The sequence below is a fragment of the Lissotriton vulgaris genome, chromosome 8 (assembly GCF_964263255.1).
Source record: "Lissotriton vulgaris chromosome 8, aLisVul1.2, whole genome shotgun sequence".
In the NCBI taxonomy this organism is placed as follows: Eukaryota; Metazoa; Chordata; class Amphibia; order Caudata; family Salamandridae; genus Lissotriton; species Lissotriton vulgaris.
The window spans coordinates 1,549,081,103-1,549,106,573 of NC_141696.1; the positions used below are offsets into that span (position 1 = coordinate 1,549,081,103).

The window sequence follows — 25,471 nt, forward strand, 5'->3', positions numbered from 1 at the left end:
CCTGGGGGCAGCTTCGACGTTGTGCTGCCCTGGGGGCAGCGCATTCATGTGCAAACACGGAGCAGCTGCAGCGGGTTTTCACAGTGCAGGCTGCACCCGCTTGCACTTTTACACAGGAATAGAGATCCCCTTGTAAGTGGGTGCAGTCAGTGATGGCATCCGCCTGCAGGGGGATGTATGGAGGGTCCTTGGGACCCCCTTTACCCATTGCAGAGGGCTGCTGTCAGGAGGCGCACTGACAGTGCACCACCTTGTAAATGGCGCACTCTCAGTGCACCTCTTGTGGGCTCCTTTTACTCTGCGCCCGCTTTGATAATACGGCGCAGTCGCAGAGTCAAAGGAATTCCCTCATTTGCATAGTGCAAGCTCCTATGCAAATCAGGAAACACCCGCTGAATGTAGCGCTGGCGCTTTAAGTGCGCCAGCGCTATCTGTATTATAGAAGGGGACACACACGCATCTGCACCCCCTTCTATAATACAAAAATGCCCGGGGTGCGCAAAGCGGGCGCAAATGCCCGTTGTGCACCCGGGGCACTTATTGTAATACTGCCCCATGTGTGCTGAGGCATCCATTTGAAGATTTTTTCACAACATGAGTAGGAAGTGGAAGCATTAGGTGCGCACTGCAATAACTTGAGCCGCCATGCTGAGTTTGTTATCTAGGGTGACCCTTGATTACTTGCGTGGCCTGTGGGTGCGGGGTTTGGTCCTATCTTTGATGGCCACCAGATAGAGTCCATTGGGGAGGTCTTGATGTCAAAGACCAGTACTTCTGTCTCGTCAGAGTTGAGCTGCAGGCAGTTGGTTCGCATCCAGTCTGCTTTCATGGTCATGCAGTTTGTGAAGTTAGTTCTGCCTGTGGTCAGGGAGAAGATGAGTTGTGTGTGATTGGAGTCGGAAATGACGATGATGATATTGGTGAGTAGTGTCATGTACATGTTGAAAAGGGTGGAGCTGAGGAACTCTGCATATTCATTTCTCGGGCTCTGTTTTGTTTGTTTTAATACAGTAACTCAGGTCAATTACAAGGCTTTCTGAGTAATTAAATGGTTAATTGTTCTCCATTTATCATACAGGCTCAAATTCTTTAAAAAGTCTGTAACGATCTCATAGGATTCGTTCTTCTACTTTCCTTAGGATTTGGCCCTGCAGACTCCTTCGCTCCAGAGAGCGGCTGGAGTTCCATCTCCAATGTCCTCAGATTAAAGGTAAAGGTAAGTGTCATTTTAACACAGGTCAAATAAAAAAAAACGCAATTATTGGAGAGCTGATGGATCTATTGCTGTTCTTCCCAATTATATATTTTCCAGCCTGTTCTGCTTTCTATGGTCTGCTTGAATTTCTTTCTGTTTGTTTCTCCTGTTTTATCCATTCTTCTGCTATGTTGCTTAGCCCTTGACACCTTCTTATCCATCACAAGGATAAGGCACTTAGTTTGGCCATCAAGACTTCCCTGGTGTGCAGGCTTCCATCTCCGTCATTTGTCTATATTTCGAGGTCTACCTCTTTACTTTGTGGTGCTTCTCCTTCTAACAGAGCTCCTCCGTTTCGATTCCTTCTGGCTGACATATGTGCTGGAGCTCCTCATCGTGTTCCCTGTGCAGCAGGGTATCCTCCTCCGTGAATCGGCTCCTCGTTGGTAGTCCTCCGCTTCCCAGGTCTGGGGGTCAAAGATTACCAGCATAAGAGAACCTTTTATAGTCCCTTGTTGGGTTTTCCTCTCCATGGCATTCCTCTGTATTGTTTTTTCTGTCTTCTTATTTTTTCTTCTTTACCTGTTTGTCAGTCTTTATGCTAGTTCTACGTTTTCCTCTCTTCTTCCTATGCAAGTCTTCGTCTACTTTCAGCATTGTTGAGACTCCTCCTCCTCCTAAGGTAAGTACTCCCATCCATCTTATTTTTTAGTAATGTCCAAAACTGCTAAATCATACATTGGTCTGTTAGCTCTTTGTAACCAAAAATACAACACTATAGTTCACTCTTAAGCGTAGTAGCAAGACATAATTAAAACCACATGTTGAAAAACTCGCACATGTTCAACCCGCAAGCTGGAGGCTGGTTTTGGGTTTGTTTTACTCTTGACACGCAAAAAACATGAAACCAATATATAGACATTTTCATTAATACTGAGATTAATTACTGCATATTTCAGACTCTGACCACACTACAAACGGTTTACATTGCCTAGACACATATATACTTTTCTTTCTGCAAATCTAGGCCAAGAGCTAATTGCCAACAAATGACTCCCCACAGCTCATAAGCCCTCTGGGGGATACAAAAGCTATTTATTTTCTAAATTGCCATACTTTCCTCTTTAAGATCCCCATACTCAAAAAATATGACGCTCTGCTTCACTAACCAAGAATCAACAGGAGAGGAAGGGCTAGAGTAGACACTCCTATACCCCAATTGAATTTTTATAAACAACTAAGGAGTGACTAAGTGTGAAAAAGAATTAACAAAAAAAACACCTTAAATGAGTGGTTATTGCTAAAGTCCCATTAACCCAAACAAGTGAAACCCAAAAAGGATTTTTTGGGAGTGGCGACAACTGGGGACACAATAAGCCCAGTGAAGCCGATCAGGGAAAGAGGGGAATTCTTTCCTTGTAAAGAAGGACCCTCACTCACCACTAGTTGGTGACATGCTTCATCATCGGGTCCCCGCTGGGGTGGCCGAATGCCCCCCCAGCGTGCTACGACGCCTGAGTTACAGCGAAGCGGGTTGGTGTTGAGTGCAACAGTGCTCAAACAACAAAGGTGTATTGATATGTGAGTGCTGGTTAAAAAATACAAAGTTGGTACCCCAAAAATATTTAATTAGGGTCAACCCGTACTAAATAAAAAACAGTGTGTGGACCAACTAGGTTCTATGTTAGGAAACCTGTGTCCTTTAATAGAGATAAACAGTCAACATGTTTCTGCTGTTATTAAATGCTATTACACTCAGCATTCGTTAGGACCAAGAAATAGATAAAAAGGCAGGCCTCTGGTGGTGTACGCGCTCTAAGGCGCACCCTCCCGTGGGACACTAAATGTGAAAAATTAGATCAACTCACGGTTACTGCCCGTGATCACTCTCAGAATTTCAACGGAGCAGAGAAAACCTGTAAAAAAATGGGAAAAAGGGACAAGACACAATGACATATAGTGACAAACAAACACATATTGTTGCTGCAAAAACATATTTTGTCTTTATCAGTAGATATGTGATATTGGTCTACTGTCCAGACTCCAAAAGACGCCATCTGAGGCGACTTAGGTCTTTTAATTAAGTTGGAAACCAAATCTCTGCTTATAGAGCTGATCCCTTCACATTCTGGTCCCAAAAATACTCTTTTTGGAAGTAACATTTTTAATTGTTGACCATGCTAATCACAGTATGTGACTGTATTTATAAAAGACGAAATTATCGAGTGAGTAGCAGTTGTTATTAGGTATAGTGAATAATGGTGCATACCTATAGTCGTACAAACATTGATAGCGCCTTAGTTTAAACTGCAATCATCAGTAAGTAGTAATCGCAAGTAAATGAGTAAAACTCACATTCGAAAAGGGAAGGAATTTCTCCTTTGGATCTGACGATGCGGGAACACCTTCACGCGGTGTCAGATCTGGTCGGAAGGAAAATAAATTGATGTTTAAGCTCTCACCTTTTCAATTATCTCGGCTAGTTCCCGTGAATGTCGGCGCAACCAGCACGGCTCTGCTTCACTATCCACGCTGTGAGCAAGGCATAATGAAACCCAAAAATCGTATTGAACCCACACTTAAATCAACAAGAGGCCTAATGTTAAAAGCCTACCCTGAGGTGCACCTATACATCTTTTATATGCGACAGTCATTTCATGCCACCAGTTCTGGTCTCCTAAACAACACGTACACTCCATCAGCCAGGCCACAGAATGTTTGGTGCTGGACATTGCTTTTTTTGCTTGAAATATTACTAGCCAGTACCAACCACTCTTATTTTGTTAATCTGAGTTGACACTTGGGGTGTAGCAGTCTTCACTGTTCACTTGGTCATAGTGTCTACAGCAGATGTGCCAATAATAGAACATTTAGTAATCTGGTCTTTGTAGAGGAAACATTCCAGTTAAAATGTAGTCATACTTTTATTGCACAGTCACTCAATACCTCCCTCCTGTGGTTGATCTGTATGAAATACTATGTAGATTAGAAAGTTTATAGTTTCCGGCAAACATACGCTAAACCAAAGTTCCAGTAGTATGTTACTAGACTTTTGTATTGAGAAGTGACCATGGCACATGTCTGAGTATATAAGAACATAGGTTCTGGTAGGGAGAAAAGCATACATTTCATATCATCACTTTTGTCAATATCACTAGAGGAAGTGTATCTCTCTCTAAGTTTCTTTACATATACAAATTGTTAAATACACACACTGTCATGTTGCTTCGGTGTATTCAGTACAGTTATATCAAATAAATGACACAAGCCACACATGGGCCTCGTGTTATGTTTCTTTGGTGTATTCAATACAACCAGATCAACATTTCGTTCGTTAAATAGAAAAGGATGCTTCTAATATAACGTGAATAAAACGTGCTCGTGCAATGCAGTTGGTGTAATCAAGATTTTCAATGAGTATCAGTAAAACCAGAATGAATTCTCAAAGTTGCTGTAACAGAGTAGACTTGAAGATATGCCTGGGCACAGGTTATAAGCCAATATCGATACACCTTTGTATGCTCTACTCGATCCACGAAAATGGGGTTTCTTGCTGGATACTTATCCAATGAGAGTCCTCAATATTTTCCGTTGCTACATGTATCGTGTTGCTGTTGTGAGAGCGTTTTAATCAAAGGAAATCACGCCTACTTTAGAGGTGCTGCAGTTAACATGACTAGGCCGCAGCCAGCATGCATTGACAGCCATTCTTGTTTGCAGAAGAAATATGTACATATATTATATTGAGCGATCGTTTCCACACGCATGCGTCTTTGTGTGGTTTTCCATTTTAGAAAATCATTGAATTTGACACCTCAACTGTGGTGTCTTTCTTAATACAAAATGTAACATTTATGTTCTCTCAAAGAAGCTTTGTTTAGGATGTTCCTTTCTTTTGTAACTTTCGAAGGGTACCCGCCGATGTTCTGTATATGTTATTCGTTAGCTGAACAAGCTATGGTATTTTTGAATTACCTAAAATGTGAACAAAAGCAAAGTGTAGGATGGAATGCTTGAATTACTCTCAGACGCTGGCAGTCTCCCAGACCCCATCCTAATCCATTGTTTTTGTCTCACCATGCCACCCAAGTTTGGAACCAGCCATGTGCAGATCAGTCTTGACCCTGCTCCAGTAGAAACAGTCCAGCCCGAACTGCCAGGCCAGGTCCCCTTTGAATTGGAACACAAGCAGCCCATTACCAGATATGGAGAAGGGGAACACGCTTCCTCTGCAACAGACTGAATACTCGCAGCAATAAAGACCAAAATAATCTCAAATTTGACCGATTTCCTAAGGGGGAGGGGGCGGGATTGAAATCTGTGGATTTCTTGAAAACCCGGCTCTTCTTCATAGAGCTCGGAATCTTTCCTCCTGCTGTTTTGTAGAAAAAGTGAAGAGGGCGAGCATTAGTAAGCCTCCTCCAGCAGCCCCTCTGAGACCTGTGATAGTATGATTCCCCAACTATCGGGACCGAGAGCGTATTCTTTGTAAGACTTTAGCAAAAGCGGAGACACTATTTATGGTATTCCCAGATTATACCACCATTGGTCAGAAACAAAAACCTACACCCACATAAAGCAAACCCTGAGGCCCTTGGGACTAAAATATATGCTTCTATGGCCGTCAATGTGATATTCCAGGTCAAAATGTCTTTAAAACACCACTAGATGCCTTGACATGGCGTGAGGAAAGACCATGGCTGCAGAATGACACTGCTTGTAATAGAGAGCAATTCTCCTCTGATACCCAGACTATGCGGGCCAAAGAGCGTCAAACTTGCCCAGATAGTGGACTACCCTGGCGACAAACAGCATGATCGGCCCCACCGCACTCTATAGCCCAAGACCTACCTATAACAGATTTGGATGTCCATGAACACACCAGGACAAGAGCCAAGAACAGGCGTAGCAAAAAATAGATTGATGAACTGATGATGTCCTCGTCACCCTAGCGGATCCGGCGGGGGCCCTGGGAGCTTTGGTGACAGAACTGGACTCCTTGGCGAAGGCTTCCGGGTTCAAGGTTAACATCACCAAATCTACCGCCCTCAACCTCTCACTATCACTGCATGTGCAGGCATGCCTCCAATGTCAACATTCCATGCAATTGTCCAGAGTCACGGTCCCATACCTGGGAATCCAGTTAGCACCCACTTTGCAAACCACAGCATCAGTTAACTACACCAAATTACACACTCAGATTCGCTCTGATCTGCAGCGGGGGAAGCACTACCCCATCTCCTGCCTAGGGAGGATAGTGGCCATTAAGTTGACAGTCTTACCTAAAATCCTATATATCTTCCAGACACTTCCCCTATGGCCTCCCACGGGTTGGCTGAATCGGGAGCAGTCGGAGCTCTCCCTCTTCATTTGGCAAGTCCGTAAGCCACGAATGAAGAAGCTCATCCGCTTCCTCCCGCCCAACGAAGGTGGACTTGGGATACCCGGCATCACACTCTATTATAAAGCCACGCAGATGCGACATCTAGTTGAATGGAACCTCACTGAATTTAAGAAGCATTGGCTTTTTCAGGACCGAGTACGGGCGGGCACATCTATAAGGAAGATTCTCTTCCTTCAGAAGCCGCATAGACCCCTCAATCTCTGTGCCTCCCACATCACACGTACCATTTTAACAACATGGGACCAGACTAATAAGAAACACAAGCTGACTACATTCCCCTCTCCGCTCACGCCACATTTTAAAAACCCGGACTTTAGCCCTGGGATAGTCGAGACTTCTTTCACACACTGCGAGCCACAGAATGCCGAGTGCTGGGACACTCATTTGATATAGAGGGGGCGATCCCTTTCCCCAGCGTAGATCTGACTACGGACTACAGGAGTCTGAAAGGCTGCATTAGTTGCAACTCTCACACTGGGCACTACACCCAGACATCAGGCCGCAGGCACTGGGACACCTTACTCCTTACGAACAATGGCTCATCACAAGGACATCGGATAAAAAACAGATCTCTGACTTATACAGGATGCTACTCACTCGATACACGCACGTCTACAATGCAAGTTTTGGAGAGAGATCTTAGACGCGAGCTCAGCAGCAAAGAATGGGAGGGAGGGCGCAGCACTGGGCAAGCAACATGGGCCTCACAGAAACGCTAACCAAATTAGCCACCTACTGGTATTCACCCCAGAACGTATGCAGCAAGCTGATGCCACGCAAAGCGCGGCCTACTGGAGGGGGGTATGGGAGGACTGGGACGTTGGTTCACCTCCAGTGGGAATGTGAGCATTTACGACAGTATTGGTCTCAGATCCTAGACGAAATCGACAAACACTTAGGCACGGAACTCCCCAGATTCCCTGCATATGTCCTTTTGGAGTCCCAAGCCACATAACATTCCCCCTCAGCTCTAGAAAGGGGCGCCAGATAGCATTAGAGCAGAGTTCTTCAATCTGGGGGGCGCGTCCCCCTGGAGGGGCGCAACACCCTCTCAGGGTTGCGCGCACTCCACCCTACACTCTTACCTTTGTTTTCCACTGTCCCTCTGGAGCAGCAGCCAATAAGCCCGGGGGTTCGGCTGTAACAGAGGGCTGGAGGGGGGAGGGAGGGGAAATCGGTGGGGCATGATGTGCCCATGCTTTTGTATATTTTGAAGAGCTAATCGTCCCAAGATGGTGTTAATTCCTAGAGCTGAAATGCTTCAGCTGCAGTAGAATTCAAAGAATCTCCTCTGTTATAAAACCGAAAGCAAGGAACATTTCAGCTCTAGGAATTAACTCTGTCCAGGGATGGTTAGCTCTTAGCACTTCCCAGAGCGGAGTGAATGTTTTCTTAAAATTACACAGACATCTCCTGTGGTATCAATGCCCCCGTTTATAGCCTCATTCCAGGACTGTAATAACTTCAGAATCTGCAGAAAGCAGTGTTTGTGCCTAATTTAGAATTATGAATTCTGCACTAAGAGAGCTTGGACTTTAGATTTTGAGGTGCACTGTTGGTGAGTGGTACTGAGGGAATTCACGGAGAAGGAGGAAATGGGGGAGTGTACCAGATTCCAGAAATTTGTCAGGTGGTGGGGGGGCGACACCTAGAGCAATTCAGCTGGGGGGCTTGACCTACAAAAGTTTGAAGACCTCTGCATTAGAGCTGCTCTGGAAGACTCCTCGGATACCCTCACACACGGGATGGCTTCAGCGCTTGTGGCATATACTAGGGATGGCGAAGATCTCACTCACGCTGGCAGGGAAGGACTCGGCATTTGGAGAGCCCTGGCAACTGTTTTTAGCTAACTTAGTCCAAGAATTTCAGGAACGTATGTGCCCCATGTACCTCCGCCTTCTATGCCTGACCTCCCCTGACGCTAACGCACAGCGGAAGGCGCCACAACAATGAACACTTTGCACCCAAACATGATTTCCAACAAGCAGTGGACAAAGGAAGGCAGGGGTGGGACGTCGGGAGGGAGGGGGGCATTGTTATCCTTATTGTTATTTTTTAGTGGTTTCTATATCTTCAGTTAGTGACCCTGCTAAAGCTCTCCCCTGGGTTCTGCGTAACCCATGCATTCCATCTCTTCACTTGTCACATTGATGCCCTGGCTGTTGATTCAATAAAAAGATTTAAACCATAAATATGATTGAGGTGGTACTCATTACATTCAGGTGTAAGATAAAGTCTCCAAAGATGCCACTGTGATCCACAATTTGAATTAATAACTCATCCTTTATTGACAAATACATTTCCAGAGCTGAAGTTAAACGTTTGTAGGATTCTAAAATACTTACTATAGTTAGAATTATAAAGCTCGTGTTAGGTTTTTCTTTTTTTCTACTTCTAAAACGGCTCCAGCTTTATTAAATAATGTCCTCCAAAGAGGAACTGGTTCTGGATTTCAGTTTGACCCCTTACCTGCAGCTGTTGATGCAGCAGCTAAGGGTCCTCTGTAAAAACGATAACATCAGAACTGGCTCAAACCCTACAAAGATAAAGCTCCTGGAGCTCTTGGCAGAGTATGAGAAATATCATCCAGAGGATGATACTGATCTCCTGTTGGTCCGAATGGAGACGATGGAAGTGAGGATTCCTTAGAGCCTCCTCCCCTAGAAAGAGAAGACTCCCCAGAGGAGGATCTTGTTCTCGAGACATTAGCCAAGAGGGCAGCTTTAGAGCCAAAGTCCTAGCTACAGAGAAAAAAGAAGTGAGTTGGGCTTCTGACCCATCTCTGGTGGCATCAACATTATAAATAGGGAGAAAGAAGAAGCTTTTGACCCTAAAATCCCCAAAGGGATTGTACCCAAATATACAGAAGGTGATGACATCACAAAATGGTTCTCAGCTTTCGAGAGAGCTTGTAGGAAGAGGAATGTTAGCCAGAAGTACTGGGGCTCTCTCCTTTGGGAGCTGTTCTTTGATAAGTGCAAGGTTAGACTCCGGACACTGACAAAGGCAGAGGCCTAGTCCTATAACCACATGAAGGGTACCCTGCTGGTTGAGGGCTTTGGACTCACCACTGAAGAGTATAGGATTAAGTTTTGTGGAACTCACAAAACCTCGAGTCAGTCTTGGTTGATTCTGCTTACTTTTCAGTAAAGACACTAGTTGTTTGGTTGATAGGAAGCCATGCACAAGACTATGATGGGCTGCATAATTTGATTATGAAGAACAACTGTTGATTAACCGTTTCTGAAAAAATGCATCAATACTTGGTGGACCTAGGTCCTACTTCTACTCAAGTGTTGGGGAAGAAGGCAGACTACTGGATCAAGACTATGGTGGCCAAAACTACCAGTGGTGGGAGTGACCAAAGGAAAGGGCTTACTAAGCTACCCCAAGGAAAAGAGGGTGAACATCCCAAGGCTAAAAGTAAAGAGTCTTCTAAAGGCGGGTGGGTCCCAAAACTCTTCACAACCAAAAACTGGGTACCAAGGTAATCATTGGGATCCCAAAAAGTTGTGGTATCACAAATGTAAACAGACTGGACACCGAACTGGAAATTCTGCCTATCTCAAAAAGGGCACCCCCTACTGCCCCTCTTGCTGGCACTGGTTTGGCAAATCTCCATGTGGGGAACTTAGTGTGCCCTGAGAAAATCAGAGTGCACACAGAAGCTTCACTAGTCTGTAAGGGTGCGGCGGATCTTGCAGCCATGGCTGTTTGGCCCACTAACATGGAAAAATACAAACGGCAACTCTTAATTAATGGGATCAGAGTAGAAGCCCTGAGAGATGCAGGTGTCAACATGATGACTGAAGAAATGGTATCTCCAGGACAGTATCTGACTAGACAGACCTATCAAGTCACCAATTACTAAGGTTCATTCCATGCCTATGGTGTACTTAGAATGGGGAGTGTTTACTGTCCTGAAACATGTAGTGGTCTCTTCTGCAGTCCCGGTTGAATGTCTGCTAGGAAATTATATGGAGACTTCAGCTTTGGCTGAGGTCGAGCTTCGGTCCCATGCAGCCATGCTGGAAATTTCGGAATGGATGTGAGTAAAAACCCGAGCATAGTGCAAGGCCCAGGGGGAACAAGAGGTGTTGGAGCCTGAAAAGAAGGATCATCTCTGCAAGAGAAAAGGTAAGAAATCTGGGAAACCAACTTCTGATCAGCCACAAGCTCAGGTCCCCTCTTCCCGGTTAAAAGACCTGTCAGCCCCAGGGGGACCTGAGCCCCAGGAACTTGGGCCTTACACTGCCAAGCTCCTTGGCCAAAGAGGACTCTCGAGAGAAGAGCTGTGCCAAGGGCAGAGAACCTGTTCTAGTCTTGAAAGCCTGAGACAGCAGGCTACTGCGCAGGAACCCCACAGGATCTATTTGGAGGAATGGTTCCTGTACACTTTCTTACTCGTGGGCATTATCGAGGTGCAATGAAGTAGATTAGGCATTCTATAGAGAGAATAATGCAATTGGGATGTGAAATGAATCGAAATAATGTAATTTATCTGAAATGTGAAATGAGAATAGGCATATGTATATTCTTGCACTGCGCTTTCGGTTATGGCAGATGTGGGCACCTTGCCATTCTAAGCATGCTTGTATCTCACTTTAAGCACTGCTCACTTTAAAAAATTGTGGATTTCTCTGTGGCACACTGGAATGCACCCTGGGCACTTTGCATACATAAAGAGTGCAAGTGGGAAGTGAAATGGATTGATATTTCTGTTTGGAATGTACTTGGATATTTTTTGCACTGCATGTTAGTTTATGGCATAGTATATCTTCAGTTATGCTTCCTGCAGCACTGCATTTTAGGTTGAAATGCCTTCATATGTTGAAGCCCAGGACTTAGATGAGGGTATATAAAGATCTCTTGAGAATTGTCTCATTTGATGCCAATGGGTTGAATAATAAGCATATGGCACGGGCAATTGAAGATTGGATGAAAGGACAGTCCCCAGATGTAGTGCTTATTCAAGAGAGACACTTTTGCGATAAAAGGGAGTCAAAGTACAATATGTTGAAGCAGTGGGCAGGGCATCAGTGTATCGCCAGGTGTATTAGCCGGGTCCAGTGGCTTAGTAGACTAATGCATCCACTGTGGGGGCTGTTTGACCTCCTGCTCACCGGTTCAAATCCTGGTGTGTCCACTCAGCTTTTCATCATTCTGACGTCGATAAAATGAATACCATTGAGTTGGGTAACAATAAACCTCTGTTAATCAGCGCCAAGATACACTTGGTTGATCGTGCACATTACAAATATTTATGTTCTGTTATCTCGAGCGCAAGTGCTGCCCATAGGGGGGTTGCAATTTGTATAAATAGATATTTCCCGTTCTATGTTAGCTTCTCCCCAACAAATAAAGATGGGGGGTGTGCTCTGGTAAGCAGATTACTTACTAATGTTAGCGTAACAATAGCCACAGTCTACGCTCTGATCTTAGACGATCCAGCCCCCTGGTAGAGCACTGTCAGATATTGTTGACCATCCAGGGAAATTGATTAGAGTGGGATTTTAATAATTTTCTTATGAGTTTGGAGCTAGACACTACATCTCATACTCCAAAGCAGAATAAGCCGCGAATGTCCAGAGTCACTATATTAGGAATCTGAAGTTGTTGGATCTATGGCAACAAAGGTACCCGGATAAGTATGAATTCTTTTATATTTCAAAAAGGCATAAATCTTCAGAAAAGCTAGACTATTCTCTTTCATCACACAAGTGGGCTCTAATTTGCTATACCGATGTTGTAAATTCTTTTTCAGATCACCCTTTGATAGATACTTTTCACTCTTTTTCTAGAACTGTTCGCTATAGCTGTTCGGACCGATTCGAGTATATAGCTGCCAATAAGTGGGATGACTAACATCAGGCTATACGGCAACGATTGAGCTCTAATTTTTAACCCGGATTTAGAGAATCAAAAGCGGGCTTTTTCAATTTTCCAAGACTATCAAGCACTTGCTGAATATAAGATTAACATGCTGAAAACAGAGATTTTATTATGTAACTGTGCACTTGACACTTAACTTAAAGAATTCCAATCTCTTGTTAATTCCAGGCTTAAGTGTTATTTAGGAATATATGTTACGGAGAACATAAAGGATCTATATGCACTGAATTACTCCCTTCCGGCTAGTCAAATGAAGGTCCTATTCACAAGATTGGCCAACCTACCCTTATCGACAATAGGCTGTGTTGCTTTAATTCGGATGTCGGTTTTACCCGTGTGCAATTTCCTATTTGCTGTAATACCCTGCACTCTTCAGATGAAGTTTTTTAAGAAAATTGAGGTAATGTTCTCTGCCTACATATGGCCAATAAAAATCCCAGATTGACCCCTGGGGAGAACCCGTTCTGGCTGTTTGTCAGCAGCAAGGCGCTCAGGGAGAAGCCTATCTGTTCATGCCCAGTGACTTTCCTCCTTGCTTGTGGATTTCTGGCCGATCATTGGTGTTACTTGTTTTTCCTGGAAGATCTCTTACTCTCATTTGCTTTTCCCCCACTTGACTAAGTTTCAAAATTTGTAGGATCAGAGAAAGAAAGGGAGGATTCCTTTCTGTGGAGTGGGCTGGAGAAACAAAGATAGGACTTTCCTGTGCTACTCATGGTGCAGCCATCTTGGAATAGCCTGGCTGCAACAAGATACTATGTTCTCCAATTGTCAGGATTAAAGAAAGAAGGTAGGACTTCCACTCTGCTCTACCTGGGGAGCGGCCATCTTTAAAGTCTTTAAAGTTTCTGCAACAACAAGTAACTATGCTAAGCTTTACCTAGGAGCCCTGTAATTAACAAGACACAGATGTTCTTCTGTTCAACGAATAATTTATCCTTTAGCTTCACCCTGTCTCATTTGGATCATTAAATGTAATATTACAAACTTAAAATTTGGTTGTCTGCACATCTGTTTTGTTGAACTCAAACATATAGGGCTCCCCCACCTCTGTTGTTCCTCGCTTTCCTCATCATGGCTCTACCTGCTATGAGCGCGTCGGACCATTTGACCTTGGTAGACCTAAATGCGTTTAAGATGATCTATTCCCCCAACCTCTCGAAGCTATGTCCTTTAAACACAATTTACTCAAACATTGCCCTGAAACACTTATCTCTGATATCTATTACTGCTCGTCAAAGGGTTTAGTGGTTACAGACCTTAAGTTCTACACATCCAGAAGAGCCCAGTGGAGAAGAGCCCTAACTGCCACGCTTCATTCCAAACCCTTGGGCAAAACCCAGCACGTCTTCCGAATAGTCGTATTACCCTCTCCAGTACTCCATGCTGATCTGACCATTCCTCTCTATAATAATGGCAACGTCCTTTATTCAAGCCTCCGACCTAAATCTTAATCGCTTTGACATTATCTTTATGAAGATTAAAATCTCACTTATAAACTCGATATCTAATTTACATCCTATGTGTTTGCCCTCTACTGCGCAAGCCCTTGTTCACTCCCGACCTGCTTCCTCCCTGCCACCCCCCTTTCATTCTCTATGGCCCGGTCTGATTCTTTCCCAGACATGATGGATGAGGGTAATACTTTCAAACCCCACCCTGTCAGCCTGGATTATCAAATTCAAAGCACCTGTAACAACAACCTTAGTGCTCCCACTACTCTGCAACCAATCCCCCCCACAAATGACATACCCTGATGCGCTTGACGAATATATTACTCACACACCCTACCCTGATTATGCTTCTCTAAGCATCCGTAACACCAATCTTAGTGCTTCGCCTACTCTATACTCAATGTCTTACCCCCTTACATCTCAGACCAACCCTCACCTTCCTATCTCCTCTCATATTTCTTCCCCCTTCTCTCAGGTGACATTTTCCTTTACCAGTCACTTATACGTCTCCAGGAGGCTCCCCTAGAGGTTAATATGACGGAACTCTTTCGGACTACAGTATCCCCCTGCAATCTGTGTGATGAGTGTTTATCTTACAACTCCACTCTACCTAAGGGACTCCATAATTGGTATTGCTCCAGGCCAGTCACTGACTATGTTAGTCTCCCTTTCTTTGAGGAGAAAATGGCTGACCTCAAGCACTATCTCCTTACTGTCAGAAATAACCTGCAGACCCTCCTACACTTCTCCTTGAAGATTGAGAATTTTTGCAAACTCTATCCCTCCTGCGGGTTTGATCGACCTACTCTTCAAACCAATGTTAAACAGTCAGGGAGGATAGGTCCTCTCTCACTATCCCACTGTTGGACTTGGCACCTTTTATCCAGAATTTTTTCGCTTTTTACCCCCCTTTATTTGTGGGATGTCCCCCCCCATGGTAAAGGAAATGTATAGGCCATGTGTGGTATGAGATGCCCAGTTTACTAAGAAAATGTAATGCAATGGTGTGTGCACTTATTAACCCCCCATTATACAAATGTACCCTGGTACCCTGCTGCATTTAAAATAGATGCCATGGCTATGTGTTGTGCAACCTGACTGCAGTGGGTTAGCGGTCTAGATGTCTGGTACCCAGCCCTCCTAGCCTTTGGAGGAAAAGCCTGGCACCCAGGGTTCTCTACTCCTTCCCCAGAGCCAGTTTGAGCCAGTTCCCTAGAGAATTCCAGAAGCTTCTGGCACTGTCTGGGAGGTGGGGTATAAATAAGGGGGTTGTGACTCCATGTGCACGGGTCGTGAATGATAAAACCAGGACAAGCCTACAGAACGATTGTGTTCTTTGGCGTCCTCTACACCGGACACCAGTACGAGTACATAAATGACATAAACTCGCGAATGTTCTCCCGCATTTGAGGGGACACTCTCCACATATTTTACAGGAGTGGTATGGATTAATTGGACCTACCTCCCTATTGGGGTAATTTTTCTCCGAAATACGGGGGAACCCTGAGTGATACCGAATGCGACGGTCCTGAAGAAGACCGGAGTGACCTTTCAGGCGCATCAAGAGCGGTCGAAACATGTTGACTCTGGCAGTGGTAGGAGGGAAGCCTTGAGGTTCCTAATTATCTCCAGTAGGCGCTTTCCCATCCTTTGTTCACTTACTTTTAATCCTGGTAGAGGTGCCAAGAAAAGTTTAATAAATGTTGTATTCTGGTTGACACCTTTAATCAGTTTTAAATCACTCCTCATACTGCACATTTTTGTCGCACTTTTCGGTTGAAAACACTTGGTGCTTGCACGATTTCACCATACTGATGTGTTAAGTGTTGTGTTTGTTCAGTCTGTTTTGACTACATGTTGTGTTAAGAGAAATGTATTATTTTATCTTATGCTCCGCCCTGTGTGGGGTACACCAGGGCGTATTGTAAGCAGGCCCAATGATGAAGCATGTCACATACCTTGGTATGTGAGTGAGGGCAGTTTTCTCAAATAGAGTGATTTGCCCTATTGGGGCTTTCTCTATTTTGTTGTATTAGTATATATTGTTTTGTTACTTACTCTACCCACCCCTCTTGTGTGTACAATTAAAGGTCTCCAGGGGTTCGGGGTGGCAGAGTCTAAACTTATTTGACCCTCGCCCCTCCTTTGTGATTGAACTCCATGTGCAGAGTCAGAGCAGGGACGTGATTAGGAGGGGACCTGCTGTCAGGGTAAACCGCCACTTAGGCCTGTGTGCTAGACCCTGCACCCATCTAACACCCCTCCGCTGTCCCCAGGGCTAGTGGAAGCCCCACTGCAGGAGTCCAGGCTGTGGTACAGGAGGAGGGCCATGCTACAGTGGAGGATGGTGCAAGCCTCTTGCCCTGTCTTGATGAGTCCCCACTAACCGCTAACCTGTTCCAGTAGTGCCTGCTGCTCTGCCACCCGGCCCCTGACGAAGGAGTGCCAGTCTGGGTCCCTGAGGCTGCTGGGGCCTGGCGCAACGCGAGCGCTACACCTGGAAGTGCCTTAAGAGGAGAGCGCTGTATTGGGACTGGACCCCCCAGGAGGTTAGGAGCGTTACCCTGGGGCCCCTGATTCTTGCTGTTGGGACTGTCTAACCTCTAAGCGCTGCACAGCTGGAAGAGGCTGCTTCTGTGCCCCACCAAGTGCTATGGGCCCAAGCGCTGTGCCCCTTTGAAGCGCTATATATCGGACTCACCGCCGCAGCCCGGGTCATCTCTGTGTGCCCCATTGCAGTCCTGTTGTCTAGCGATGTGATGCCTGGAAGCGCTGTGGTGCCCAGGAGAACTTTATTGGGGAGCACTGTGTTGCTAAGGGACTGGCTGTGTACCCTCTGCGCTGTCTTGCATAAGCTGCCCAGAGCTGCTGCTGTAGTAGTCTGCCTCGTGTCCCCAGAGCGCCGTGACCAAGACTGCCTTGCTGCCCTTCGAAGCGCTGTTGCCCCCTTCTCAGTGCTGTGCCTGAAATGCGCTGTGCATCGGACTCACCGCCGCAGCCCAGGTATTCTCTGTGTTGCCCCCGAAGCGCTGGGTTTACGAAGCGCTGTCTGCCATCGTCACCGCCGCCCTCTCGGGCTCATCTGCACTGCTGAGGGACCCCCCTACATGTGGCGGCTCGCCACGCGCTGGTAGCGCTAGAGTCCTGGCTCGTGTCTCCCCCGGTACTGCCTGGACCCCCAAGGCGCTATTTGTGCACTTCACCGCCGCGGCCCTGCGCTTGATCAGGAGAGGGTGTCCGCTGCAGCCTGAGACTCCACTGTGGCCCCCGGACCCAGGAGAGGGCCACCGCGGCATCGGAGAGGCCTGCACTGGGCCTCGGAAGCCGAACCCGACCTCTCCCACGTGATGGGGGCGCCGGCGCCTCATAGGCCGCGCCCCCCTTCGTTGCCGCGCTACCATTGTCGGTTGGCGCCACGCCTCCAGAGGCTGCGCTGGGAATGGCCCGAGCGCCGCACCCCCCAGGAGCCGCGCCCTGATTGGCTCCCGGCCCGTAAGGAGTCCTGGAAGGCCGGAGCCACGCTGAAGCTGCGGGGAGGCCCCGGGAAGAGCGCCAGAGCCATGTGAGCCTCTCCTGACCGGCCCACTCGTCCACAAGACCGGAATTTTAGGGGAAACCCCCCCCCCCCCGAGGGTGGGTGTGAGAAGTTGGCCTGATATGCAGTGCTCACTATTCTAGTGATCACTATGTATCAGTCCAAACAACCCTTATTGATGATTGGTTGTAAGTCAACCTGATATACCAGCTATCCTAGTAGCATGGACAAGAGCAGTCTTTAGGCTAAACTCTAGAGGGCGTGTTAAGCCAGCTGTTATACCATCACATATACCCCTTGAACACCAAGTGAAAGGACACCACACAAGTTGTTATGAAAATAAAAGGATATTTATTTAGAACACAACAGCACTGGACTCTTTATGAGGACAGGGCGCTAAGCACAATACAAAGCTCTTAAAGAAATTCTGAAAGTCGCACAATTTACACAAATGGCCGAGGGGCACGGAAAACCATATACTACAAAAGTGGAATGCAAAATACTAGCAGGTAAGTAACTAGTCTCAAAGGCTTTAGGATCGCTAGGACTACACTACTGAACCTTCAGATTATGAGCAGGAGGCCTAGGAAGATCGGGTGCAGAGTGTGCACTCTCACGCGGGATGCGGGACAAAGTCTATGGATGCTAGATTTCGTAAAGTTAGTGTTATCGGACGAATCCGACTAGGTAGAGCTGAAACGAAAAAGGATCTGGACACTTAGATAGTTAAGCTATGCTGGAGCACCGAAATGCTCAGGTTACCTAGCCCAGGGGCTGTGGCTGCATAGGGCTGAAAAGACGTCGGGAATCCTCGTTGCAGTCTATGGAGCCTGAAAGAAGAAGTTGCTGGTAGGCGACCAGTGATGAAGGTCGATGTGATCCAAGCCTGGATCGATGATGGAGGATACCTGTAAGCAGAGGGGACCAAGTTCTGAATCACTAGCCAGTGATTAGATGGGCACCAGGATGGCACCGGACGAAGTCACCTTGACCAGGTGAGTGGGCGACGCTGGGCTCTGCAGTCTCTCGGACCAGGAGGCGTTGTTGGCGACCAGGATGGAGGTGCGAGCTGTCCCACGAAGGTATCCGCTGTCGACGTCGCTGGACCCAGGATTGGGGCAACAACTCTTGGCAAATGCAAGCCCACTCGGTGGACTCAAAATGGCGTCTGGAGTGGACCAGGAGGGTCCGGGGTGCTCCTCTGTTGGAGGGGAGCAAGGGACAGTCTGGAGCAACCAGACCAGCGATAAAGATGTCGTCGTTCGTCGTCAAGAGGGCTACAAGCCAGAAGGCAAGTGGCCGGACAACGCAGTGAGCAGCAAAGAGCAGAAGGGCCCCACGCAGATCTCGTGGATGCTGGGGGGCTGGACTTCGGTGCTGGAGCTGCTCAGGGTCAGGGCTTCTCAAACCCCAAAGCACTCACTCGAGGATCCCTCGGCGTCGTGCTGGATAAGCTTAGTGCAGTTCTGAAGATGGCCGGTCCCTCGAGGTCTCGTCACACCCACGAATCTCAGCTGAGCTGACGATGTAGGTAGAGGTCAGAGGTGCCAGGGAAGCCGGGTCTCGTCGTGCTGGTCAGTCTGGTTCCGGAGGAAGGACGTGCAGCAAACCGCAGGTTACTTAGTTGGTGCCCGCTGATGCAGGGTGACTACTCCTTAGTCACAAGGGAGAAATCTTGAGAAGAAGTCTTGAGTTCCTTTCGTAGAAAGTAGTTTCAGGATTCGAAGATGATCTAATTTGGAAGGGTCCCCGCTCCCACCTTTATACTAAAGAAAGGGGCTGGTCCATTTTAGGGTTAGATATAGGTATACTATATCTACAGCAAGGGGTGTTTACACCACCTTGCCCCAGCTGCCGTGCAGCCAGTTGTGTCAGATTTAGATGGCCAGCCAGGGGTGGCATAATACATGCTGCAGCCCCTGGTAGGCCCTGGGTACACCTATGCCCTGAGTTACAGGGTCTGATAAGGGGGCCCAGTACCAATTGGTAAATGCACCTAAGGTACATGGAATCCATTTTACAGAGAGAGCAGTAGGCCTGGGGCCCTGAATAGCAGGGTCCCAGGTCAACTAAGTCGAAAAACCAGCAAAACACCAGGCAAAAAGTTGGGGGCAACCATAGTCAGGTATCCACCCTCCTACAGTGGGCTGTAACAACGAGGGAGAGCGGGGCAGCCGAGAAGCCCCTCTCCCTGACAGGAAACTGCACCTGGGCCCTGTTGGCCCTGCTTAACCCCGTGTGGGCCCCAGGTGAGAGGGGAAGGCCCACAAGTCCCCCAAAACTGGGCATTAGCCCCACTTGGTGACTGTGGTTATAAACAGGTTAACCCCTGGATAGGGGACTGTTCTTCGAAGACTGCTCGAAGACTGCCTTTAAGCAGGAAGCTAAGTTGCTGTTAATAACGTGCCATGCACAAAGGGGCTCTGGTGCATAATGACCCGTGAAATGTTGTTTTATTGATCCTGCTGAGGTCCATGATTATAAGAAATGTTATAGTCACTGAGCCTACTGCCTTCACACTGAGGGGTATGCCCACAGGTTTGTGTCTGGTGCTAATGCTTTATGCCCCCATGTAAAATGTGGTCAGGCTAATGTAGGTATTATGCATAATATTAACCCCTCGCTAGGGGAGAGTTCTTGATACCCGGCCCTGCAGCCGGGCGCAGTGTTCCTATTTTGGAGGGGCCCTATAAGTAGGAGTTCATGTGTTTCATGGTCCTGATCCTAGTAGCTGTAAAGAATTTGTCTGAGACAAGTATTGTTGTCTAGGCCCCAAACTTAGGCTTTCTGAGAGACTGTGAAGAAACTCTCCCTCCACTGCAAGCCTCAATCAGTTAAGGAGGATGAGAAGCGCATACTGCAAACACATTCGTAGTGCGAAATCAGATCACTTCAGGGTCCTGCTGGACAGCGCTAAATGCAGACCCAAGAAACTGTTTGTGACCTCCTACCCCAGTGAGGAGGATTTCTCAGCTTAGTTCTCGGAGAAGGCAAGGAAAATTAAACTTGAACTGCAATATGTTGCACCTAACCAGCGGTCCTCGAGTTCCCCTGCGTTGGCTGTGCCTAAGGCAGAGATTGCTTTTTCACATCCTAAAGTTGGCTATCCTAAAAACAATGCGTCTTGGAATTCTTTCCGTCTCCCGAATGACGCAGAGCTGGCTAGCTCCCTGGCTTCTCTAAAACCCTCTAACCACTTCAACAATCCTCTTCCTGCTAAGCTTCTCAAAAAACTCAATTCAGCCATTCTTCCACTCTGGTCCAGGATCATTCCAGAATCTCCTGTACAGGGGAGGAATCCTGACTCGACTCCTCCCAATTAGGCTTCAGTAAGAACTACGGCACCGAAACCACTCTCCTCGCGGCAACGGATGACATCAGCTCCCTACTCGACAGAGGAGAGACGGTAGCCCTCATCCTCCTGGACATCTCCGCAGCCTTCAACACTGTCTCCCAACGCACCCTAGCCCGCAGACTCCGTGAAGCAGGTATCCATAACAAGGCCCTCAACTGGATCGTCTCTTTTCTATACCAGCAGGACCCAACGAGTCAGACTCCATCCTTTTCACTCAGAACATACTCCAACCACCTGCGGAGTCCCACAAGGAACCCCCATCAGCCCGATCCTGTTCACCATCTGCATGGCCGCACTCTCATCAATCGTCAAAACACACAGACTTAATATCACATCATACGCAGACAACACCCAAATCATCCTTTCCCTCTCCAACCAACCCAACATTGCCAAACGCAACTTTCAAGTCGGGACGGCAGCCGTTGCCAGATGGATGATGAACAGCTGCCTACAACTCAACGTGGACAATCCAGAAGTGTTCATCATGGGTCCACGCCCTGATGCCGGGAACAACACCTGGTGGCCCCCATCCTCTGGGGCCCCCTCCCTCAGACCACGCACACAATCTCTGGATCATCCTAGACTCCAAACTCAAAATGGACTGCCAGGTCAACACCATCACCTCCTCCTGCTACAACACCCTCCGCCTACTACGAAAGACCTTCAACTGGATCCCCCACAAATACAGGAAAACAGTCACGCATGCCCTCAGCAGCAGACTGGACTATGGCAATGCACTCTACGCCGGGATCAACCTCACCCTCAAACTCCAGAACATTCAGAACGCGGCCACCAGACTAATCTTCAACCTACTGTGCCACTGCCACATCAGCCAACACCTAAGGACCCTACACTGGCTCCACGTAGAGAAGAGAATCGCCTTCAAGCTTCTCACCCACGCACACAAGGCCCTCCACAACCTAAACCACCGCCTCAAGTTCCACGCCTCCAATGTGTAGGAAGGTGGAATCCGACAGCATGGTTACTACCACTTTTTGCCAGGGTCCCAGCCTATCTGCTTCCTCTCTAAATTGATTGCATGTACATTAGGTACACTCCAAATTGGTTACTGGGTTATTCTTGTGAGTCCCTAGTATATGGTACCTTAGGTACCAAGGGCATAGGTACCCCAGAGGCCTACCAGGGGCTGAAGTATGTATTATGCCACCCCTGGGAAGCCTTCCAAAATGGCACCACAGGTCTGCACTTGCAGCCTGGATAAGGTGGTGTAAGCACCCCTTACTTAGATATAGTATACCTATATCTACCTTTTATAACAGACACATATCAACCTAAAAGTCACTCCTATGGCAGGCCTTGACAATCCTGAAGGCAGAGTGCTTGGTTTTGTGTGAGAGGGTGCCCAAGCAGGAGCTGAGCCCCTCTACAGCTTTCGGAATCCCTTCCTTATAGCTGTTCTGTGATACAGGCATACCATATTCTCTTAAGTGCATTATAATCCTCGCGGTTAATGCTAACTTTGGAATGGCTGCATCAAAACATGTTGTGTTTGGTGTCAAACACTTTGGAATACTAACCAACCCCCCCCCCCGCCCCCCCCCCCCCCCCACCAGTCCTAGCGGCAGGGGTAGCATTCCACCCTTCTAGAGGGAGAAGACATGTACACACTGGTCTAACTGGTAGAAGTTTAAAAGAGCCCCAGCATCACAAAATGGATGCTGCTGCCACACACACGAGTCTGACCTCCTGCTGCTGGACGAAACTCCGGCAGGGGAGGCCTGGACAATAGGTTTCCTGTCCAGGGAGGTGTAACCACCTCCCCAGACAGGCTTTAGTGTACTGGGGCACGGTGGGTACATTCAGAGAATGCTTTTCAGACACTGCCTGGGGCACACAGGGTGTCCCTGTGCATCCCCCAGTTCAAACCTGTTGCTGGGGCACTCAGCCCCAGCTTTGGCGCGAAACTGTACAAAGGGGAAGGGGTGTAACCACCCTCTCCCCAGGTCCTCCCATAGGTGGGACCCTAGAGTTAGTCCAACCCCTAAACTTGGTATAAGTATAGGAACCCAGTCACTAGGACTTTAGATTACCCTGGACGAAACTCTGAAACATAAATCTTGGACCTTCGACATTCCATTTCGACTGGAAGATGGAATAAATCTCCCTTGGGGCCAAGGAGTGACCCCTGTTCAAACAGGCACCAAAGAAGCATCTTGCCGGTCTGCATTTTCGAGGCTCCCGCCGGATCCCGAAGAATCTGCGACACAGGACATGGACTTCCAGACATTTCTGAGGCCGACACGAGATCCCAGCTAAGCTGAGACCCGCAGCCGTCACGTGACGTGGGACCAGAACTCCTGGACATCAAGAATATTTGCAGGAAAAGTGAGTGTCTACTCCAAGGAAGATCTCAGGAATTTTTCAGAATTAATATTCGTTCCCAGGAGTTGTAGTACAAAGGACTGAGCTGTTTTTCGTTGCAGGAAGGTAACTTTATTGTTTTGCATAGAACATGAACAGCCAACACGTGTTTCGCCCCCTCATGGCGATTTGCGCCGGGGCTTTCTCAAGGCTGTAGAGAAAGACGGAATGTTTTAATAAAGTGTACGCAATGGTAACAGTTGACCCCAAGAGGAACAGAGAAACACCAAGGTGCAAGGGTGGTTGTGAGGGTTTATAGTGTCATGGCATCAGAGCCATATCTGCTTTTTCAGGTTGTGGTGAAACTTGAAGTGGATATAGTTTTTGTGATTGAAATTGTGCTGGGATAGCGCAGGCTTAAGAGTGCAAAGTAGAAAACGGAAAGTGAGACAGGTGTGATATATTAAAGACAACAAAATATCTGAGAGAGTAGTTTCTCAGTGTTCGAATTTCTACAGGCAACCCTATAGGTATACCAAGGTAGCTAAATGAAGAGAGAAAGAAAAGAGCAGAAGGGCAGACAGAAAAGTCACAATGTAAAAAAACAATGGATAATAAATATACCTAGTTTTGCTTTTTCTGACGTCGAATATTTAATTATCCAAATAATATCAGTGTCCAGAAATTCAAAGATACAATTTTTCAGGAACAAGGTTCTACTGTCAAATCAAAGCACAATTATTACATTTTTAGTAACCAATAACCAGGTCTCGTGCTTTCACATGTCATTTCAGATAGACGCTTTTAGCAAATGAGAATTACAGACAGTGCGTTAAATGTTGATGACATCTATCTGTGATAGCCAAGGTCAGAATGGTTCACATTGGTTCACAGATTCTATATTGTAACATAACGTTTTTTTAAAATTACATTTTATAGACATTGCTATTTTAATCATTGCATCAAATCTTTTCTAAACCTGCATAAATAGCACCTCTACTCATGACAGTCAAACCTGGTTAGTGTACCTACATATCATAGGTTACCAAGGTGAAGAGCATATAGGAAGGAGTCGCTCAAGCTGTGTTAAGGAAATGGCCATTAACATAATAAATAGTCAAAAGCAGTGTAGCCTTAGTTTCTATGGTCAGGGGCACTAGATTAAAATATGTAAGGTTGTGCACATTCGTTACATTTGACGGAACTCTGATTCCTATTTTAATTGTTTAGCAGTTTGGGTATTATTTCGTGAATTATGCGGAAATTATGCCATGTGTCTTAACTTATTGTCAGAACAGTGTTAAAAATGCCCCATAAATTCAGCTAAACCATATTCCAAGACCCACATTGTTTTAAAAAATCAAGCGCTTTTGCACAGGTAGATGTAGTTGGTAATGAGAGGAGCCGGTAATCCTTGGACCTTTGTTACTTCATCCACATCAAGAATATTTGCACCTGCACCTACTTCCTGAGCTTTCCTGAACTTGTGCATTGGGCCCTGAGCACCCTTTGCACCGAAGATTGTGGGCCTACATTCAACGAGTGTTCCGTGGGACCGCTTTTAGCATCCCTGCTCGAGGCACCTTCGCAATCCCTGGTCCGTTGACTGGTGGGTCCCCACAAAGGTAAATCCTTTGTTTCTTGGGCTTTCCTGGTTGCTCCAGACGTGCCCTGACTCCCCTTTAAAGGGTGATTCCCTCAGACCTTGCTGGTCTGCACCGAGGCCAATCTTTACATTTTGCGTGGGTTGCTGTTGCCACGGCTTGTTGGGTCCAATCCGGATACCGACACCGCAGCACTCGACATCCGACGTGGGACAGCTCAAATCCAGCTCCTGGTTGTTGTTGACCAGGTCCTCGTGGCTGAAGAGTCAAGCTTCACCTACATCACCTGAAATCACCCGACGTCGGCTGGCATCTTCTTGTCGCCTTCCTGGTCACTGGCTAGTGACCTAGACTCTGTCCCCTCTGCTTTCAGGTTCTTCAGATCTTCGATCCACCCTTTAAAACCATCCGGACAGTTTTCATCTGGTCGCCTGCAGCACTTCTTTGCAGCTCTCCATAGGAAACAACGACGAACCCTGACACGAAAAGACACCTATGCACCCGGCTTCCCTGGGTGAGGTAACACGAGTACTTTGGTGCTCACGTGGGTGTTGACTCTTGAAGTGTCCAGTACTGAAGGGGTTTGTTCCTTGTCCACTCCGTAGTGTCCTTAATCTTTAAAAATCTAACCGCAATTTCCTCCATAGAAGTCAATGGTGATTTGCGGCTGTGTTTAGACACTCTCCCCCGTGGGTCCCCTGCGTCCCTAC

General features: G+C 47.0%; 1 protein-coding gene across 1 annotated transcript in view; it reads left to right on the plus strand.

Annotated features, from left to right (window-relative positions):
• LOC147700350 (uncharacterized) overlaps positions 1 to 25,471 on the plus strand; it is a 104,447-nt gene that overhangs the window by 18,120 nt on the left and 60,856 nt on the right. Inside the window, exon 2 of the mRNA XM_086935712.1 lies at positions 1,140 to 1,216. The gene's annotated coding sequence lies outside the window, so the exon portion shown is untranslated. The remainder of the gene's footprint in view (positions 1 to 1,139; positions 1,217 to 25,471) is intronic.